At 43.3% G+C, this 6848-nt stretch overlaps 1 pseudogene; it reads left to right on the top strand.

The window, feature by feature from the left end:
- The first annotated feature begins 6142 nt into the window (after positions 1 to 6142).
- On the top strand, positions 6143 to 6641 carry LOC150002954 (large ribosomal subunit protein uL24 pseudogene; annotated as a pseudogene).
- The last annotated feature ends 207 nt before the right edge of the window (positions 6642 to 6848 follow it).

Below are 6848 nucleotides of genomic sequence, written 5' to 3'. Positions count from 1 at the left end.
TACAGATTTAGAGACTGGTTTGTGGGTTATGTTGCATAAATTAACATGTGTTTTCTGTTTTCAAAGGGCATAAGCCTAGGATCTCATTGCCTGAGTGATTTCTGTATGTATAGGCCTCACTTAATCCTGTCTGCATCGCTACCTCCTGAGACTCAATGGTTTGACTGAACTAAGTGGTTGGGTTGGTGAAGAATGGGGTGGTCATGGGCTTCACCTTAAAACGGGTTTCTCTTTTCTCTCCTAATGGCTTGGACAGAAAGGACCCAGAGATCTGAGAGGGGAAAACCTAAAATATTTCTCTCAGCCCAAGCTAAGTATTGTGGGCTAAAGGGTTCTCAACAGGTATGATGTGCCTGGCACACCTTCCTCCAAAGAAGCCCTTCTTTTTTCCCTATTGGGGAACATTGAAAAATTAATACCTGCCTTTTGTCATCTAGTGGTTATGGATTAAATGATGTCTTAATCCTGTTGTCAAATCTGTTGCCCCCAGAATACGACAAGGATGCCAGCCTGTTAAGCCAAGCACTCCGTTATCCAGGGACAGCCAACTTGAACTGGAATTTGCAAGATCCTTCCCCATGTGGGAAGGCCACCCTCCGCTCCACACCCCTACTCTTATAAGGGAATTCTGTACCCAAGGGTAGGTAGGATGACGACCATGTCCAGCTTGAAGCAGCTAGAGGAGCATGAAATCATCTCCCATTGTCCTCTATAAGATTGTAAAGGGTCTCAAGTCTGAAAGGGGGTATATGTTAATTTTTTATTGTTATAAAATTTAATTAATTAATTAATCAATTTAAATAAAAATAATAATATAGGAAATGAAGAATCTGGAGAGCTTGTATGCACGACCCATTGGCATGGACTGAGGGGTTGGGGGCATTGCTGGGGGAGAGGGGTGATGGGCAGAGGGTAGCAAAGGGGGAAAAAATGGAAGTATTGTGACAATATAATCAATAAAATATACCAAAAAAATTAAAATTAAAATTAAAAATAAAAATAAAATCCAACTAAGGAAACCAGAATAAGAACAGAATCATAGGATGGGGATCCTTTGGAGGGTTATCAGCTGGGAGTGGGGAGAGGGAGAAATGGGGAACTGGTGCAGGGATTAAGAAGCATAATTGGTTGGCACAAAATAGACAGGGGGAAATTAAGAATAATATAGACATCTACCTCAAAACTAGAAACAACCAGAAGTTCCAGAAAATCAAACTGCATGGAAGTCCAACAAACAAAGATATAAAGAAGAAATACTCATCCAGATAGGTAGGAGGGGTGGAGCTGGGGCAACGAGGACACGGTTTGGTGGTAGCAGCAGCAGTGGCAGTGGCAGACCAGTGGAAAGCACAGTTACACATTTTCAAAAGTCAGGAGGGATACCTGGGGAGCATTCCCAGCTCCTCACCACGCCATGCAGCTCATGGTTCCAGCACCAGGGAAAATAAAGTCTCATTGCTTCTGACTGTGCAAACCAGTAGGGGTTGGGGTGGAGGCAGAAACTGCCAATCTCTCAGCAGATTCCACTTGTTTAAAGGTTCCCCACAGTCCTAGAATGTCTGCAGACCCACCCACTCTTGGAATGACAGCCAGGGCAATAGGTAGACAGGCACCAGTCCCTGATGGAAGTGGGAGAAGTGCCTGGAAAAGGGGCAAGTGCTGGGCATGCGGCATTGTTCCCCCCTCAGACTGTTCCCCCACATACAGCGCCACAAGGTGGTGAAACAAGTCACCTGTACTGATGAGTCCCTAAGGCTCTGCCCCTTGCAACATAACAGGAGTGACACCTCTACCTGGGACATGGAGGCAAACAAACACAGGAGCCTGTCAAGATGAGGAGACAGCAAAGTATGGCCTAAAGGAGCGAGCAGATCAGGGTTCCAGTGGGAGAACTGAGTAACGAGGAGATAGCCAACCTAACAAACACAGAGTTCAAAACACTGGTGATAAAGTTGCTCACAGACTTGACAGATATGCATGAGTATGGCAAATGCATAAGAGAAGAAGTGGGGGACCTCTGGCCAAGATGGAGCCATACACTGGCACGCTCTGTCTCCCTCTACAATTAAGAAGGATTACAACTACTGCAAAACTAAAAATAATAAGAAGTTCCTGAAAATAAAGCTACATGGAAGTCCAACGTATGAAGTCATAAACAAGTGTTGCTCGTCCGGACGCGTAGAAAGTGCGAAACTGCGGCTGAGAAAGATTGAACTGTGCTGGAGGCGGCAGCCACAGCAGCGAACAGCAGGACCCAGTAAGCGGACACCTGTATTTGTGGGGAGGAGAGAAGCGCCTGGGAGCTGGCCCCAGCTGCAGACCAGATCCATCGGCTCGTGATTCCAACGCCCAGGGAAGGCAGACCTTATGGGGAGGCAGCCCTGTTCCTTAGCGGAGAGTAACAGCAGGAATCCATCTTGGACCCCCGCCCCCACATAAAGCACCACAGTGTGGTAAGAAAGATCGCCAGGTTGTGACGAGTACACGGAGCTCCGCCCAATATAGCATAGGAGGTGTGGCAGCGCCCCGCCCAAGAAGGAAAAATAAACAAACTGGTCAGAATGGCAAAATTACTGATTGAAATACCAATCACACAGCTAACGAAAAAACAAATAAAAGCCTTGACCGATGAACAAATAGTGAATCTTTCCGAGGCTCAGTTCAGAGCTATAGTTATAAGACAGCTTACAGACCTAACAGCGGGCTGAATCAAGACGGAAGGAATGAAGGCTAGTCCTACTGAAATGGACAAAAATACATACAACACAAGTGCTGAGGAAGGGAAAGCCATGGAACAAATTAACAAATCGGAACATAGGGAGGGAACAGTCAACCAGTGCAGAAAGAGGAAACAAAAAGTGAGAAATATGAGAGGCTCAGAAGCCTCTGGGACAGCTATCTGTGATTGAACATTCGAATTATCAGATTGCCAGAGGGTGAAGAAGAAGAACTAGAAATTGAAAAATTATGTGAAAAAATAATGAAGCAGAACTTCTCTAACTTGGGGAAGGAAATGAACTGACAGGTCCAGAAAGCAGAGAGAGTTCTGGATAGGCTGGACCCAGGGAGGACCACACCAAGACACATTACCATCAAAATGTCAAAAAATAAAGATAAAGAGAGAATGTTAAAAGCAGCAAGAGAGAAGAGAAGAATTATGTACAAAGGGGTCCCAGTTAGACTATCAGCTGATTTCTCAAAGGAGACTCTGCAGGCAAGAAGGGACTGGCAAGAAATATTCAAAGTAATAAAAAGCAAAAACCTACAACCACGACTACTCTATCCAGCGAAGCTGTCATTCAGGATAGAAGGGCCGAGAAAGTTTTTCCAGGACAGAGTAAAACTGAAGGAGTTTGTTATATCCAAACCACTGTTATATGAGATGTTAAAGGGACTGGTTTAGAAGGAGGATCAAAACAATGAACATTAAAATGAAAACTGTATCACAACAACCAACAGCAGAAGCTAGGGAATCAAAACAAAGGCAACTAAGTAGGCAACGAGAGTGGCAAAAAAATTATAGGTAAGGGGAACATATTGGGGGGAGGTCAGCGGGGAGGGGAAAGGGGGAAAAGGGAGGAAGATGATGCAGGAATTAAGAAGCATAGCAGGAGGGAGTGGAGTAGACAGGAAGATGTTGAGAAGAACTATATGCACAACCAATGGGCATGGACTAAGGGGGGCAACTGGAGGGAGGGGGCTTACAGGGGGCAAAGAAATTAGGACAACTGTAAAAGCATAATCAATAATAAAAAATTTAAAAAAAAAGAGAAGTGACGGCTATGCTAAGTGAAATGAAGGAAAATCCACACAAAATCAATGGTGAAGGGAAGAAAACCAGGGTCTAAATCGATGATTTGGAACATAAGAAGGAAAAATATAGTCAACCAGTGCAGAGTGAGGAGACAAGATTTGGAAAAAGTGAGGAGAGGTTTGGGAACCTCTCAGACAACTCTAAAGGTGCCAACATCTGAATCACATGGATGCCAAGAGAAGAGGAAGAGCAAGAAATTGGGAACTTATATGAAGAAATAATTTAGGAAAACTTCCCAAATTTTGCGAAGGGAATGGACATACAAGTCCAGGAAGCACAGAGAGTGCCGGGAGAGCTGGACCCAGAGGGGACCACACCAAGACACATCAAGATTAAAATGCCAAAGGTGAAAGATTAAGAGAGAATCCTAAAAGTAGCGAGAGAGAAGTGAAGAGTTGCCTACAAGAGGGTGCCTATAAGACTATCAGTTGATTTCTCTAAGGACACTTTGCAGGCAAGAAGGGACTGCCAAGCAATATTCAATGTGATGGGAGGCAAGGACCTACAGCCAAGATTATTCTATCCAGCAAAGCTATCATTTGGAATGGAAGGGCAGATGAAGTGCTTCCAGACAAGGTAAAGCTAAAAGAGTTCATCCTCACCAAACCATTATTATATGAAATGTCAAAGGAACTTACTTAAGAGAAAGAATATCAAAACTATGAACACTGAAATAACAACAAACTCACAACTATCAACAACTGAATCTAAAAAATCTAAACAAAATTCAACTAAGCAACCCAGAATGGGAACAGAATCATAGGCATGGGGATGATTTGGAGGGTTGTCAGCTGGGAGGGGGAGGGAGGAGAGGTGGGGAAATGGTGCAGGGATTAAGAAGCATAATCAGTTGGTACAAAAGAGACAGGGGGATGTTAAGGATAATATAGGAAAGAGTGAAGCCAAAGAACTTATATTCATGATCTATGGACATGAACTAAGGGGGGTGGGATTGGTGGAGGGAGTGGGGGTACTAGGCAGAGGGCAGCAAAGGGGAAAAAATGGGGACTACTATAACAACATAATAAAATATACTTAAAAAAAAAACCCACATCCATCAAGATGGATCTGGTAAGCTGGTGCCATACTTGAGACTCCATCAACCTAGCTAACCTTGCTTGACCCACCTTGGAGATCACCAGAGACCCTCTACCCATCGACTTGTGGGGCCACCCAACCTGCTTTTCCATATGAATGGCTGGTCTTGGCTCATGCTTTACAATTTCCTAAATTTTATCATACAAGCAACTGCTGGTCCCAGTGAACTCCAGGTCTGCACTAGCAGGATCCAGCTTAGATTCGCAACTTGACTTTGCCTGGGAATCTCCAAGCCCAGCACAAGTAGCAACCATCTCAGATTGCTTTATAACACAGGCAGGGTGCCACAGGCAAAACAGAGATGGGGGTTGACCTTGGCCTACACCACCCAGGTAACCCCAGAGCCAGTGCACCCATGGACAGCCTAGACCATATCGGAACACCACCACCCTATGCCTGCACAGCTGATCCTCCACGGAGAACGTAGGTTGGTGGTTAGTGGTCATAGCCAGTCCTTGCAGCTGACTGGCCTGGGTAAATCCCTACCATTGATCTTCCAACAGCAACCAAGGCTCAACTAAAAGAAGAGGGTGTACTCAGCACACAAAAAGGGCACACCTCAGGTACCCAGCTTGGGTGATAAGGGAACCATGCCACTGTATCCTACGGGACATCGACTACATTAGGCCATACTACCAAGACACAAAGTAAAAACAGCTCTACCTAATACACAGAAACAAACAAAGGGAGGCTGCCAAATTGAGGAGACAAAGAAATATAGCCCAAATAAAAGAACAGAACAAAACCCCAGAAAAAGAACTAAACAAAACAGAGATAGCCAACTTATCAAATGAAGAGTTCAAAACACTGGTGATCAGGATGCTCAGAGAAATAATTGAGTACAGCCACAAAATGAGGAAGGAAAAGTTATACAAAGTGAAATAAAAAAATATATACAGGGAACAAACAATAATGGGAAGGAAGCTGGGATTCAATCAACAATTTGGAACAAAAAGAAGAAATAAACATTCACAGGCAAAAGAAAGAAGAAACAAGAATTTAAAAAACGAGGAAAAAATTAAGAACCTTTAGGACAACTTTAAAAATACCAGCATCCAGAAAACTAAGAGGAAGAACAAAGAATTGAAAACTTATTTGAAAGAAAACTTTCCTAATTTGGCAAAGGAAATAGACATACAAGTTTAGGAAACACAGACTCTCAAACAAGTTGGATTCAAAGAGGACCATACCAAGAAACATCATAATTAAAAAATCAAAGATGAGCGGCCATCACTGAGGCGCCAGCGGTCAAAATGAAGTTCAATCCCTTTGTGACTTCCGACCGGAGCAAGAACCGTAAAAGGCATTTCAATGCATCTTCCCACATTCGCAGGAAGATTATGTCTTCTCCTCTTTCCAAAGAGCTGAGACAGAAGTACAATGTTCGATCCATGCCCATCCGAAAGGATGATGAAGTTCAGGTTGTACGAGGACATTACAAAGGGCAGCAGATTGGCAAAGTAGTCCAGGTTTACAGAAAGAAATATGTCATCTACATTGAACGAGTACAACGGGAAAAAGCTAATGGTACAACTGTTCACGTGGGCATTCACCCCAGCAAGGTGGTTATTACCAGACTAAAACTGGACAAAGACCGCAAAAAGATCCTTGAACGTAAAGCCAAATCTCGCCAAGTAGGAAAGGAAAAGGGCAAATACAAGGAAGAAACAATTGAGAAGATGCAGGAATAATGTAATCTTCTATACAACTTTCATTAAAAACTTGAAATGAAAAATAAAAAATAAAAAAAAATATCAAAGATGAAAGACACAGAGGGAATCTTAAAAACAGCAAGAGAAGAGAGTTATCTACAAAATAATTCCCATAAGACTATCAGCTGATTTCTCAAAAGAAACATTGCAGGCAAGAAGGGGCTGGCAAGAAATATTCAAAGTGATGAAAAACAAGGACCTACAACCAAGACTACTCTATCCAG

This window comes from Furipterus horrens, unplaced genomic scaffold, assembly GCF_987537825.1.
Source record: "Furipterus horrens unplaced genomic scaffold, mFurHor1.1.pri manual_scaffold_8, whole genome shotgun sequence".
Lineage (NCBI taxonomy): Eukaryota > Metazoa > Chordata > Mammalia > Chiroptera > Furipteridae > Furipterus > Furipterus horrens.
Note: the sequence above shows the minus strand (reverse complement) of the source record. Positions and strands in the feature narration are given on the sequence as shown.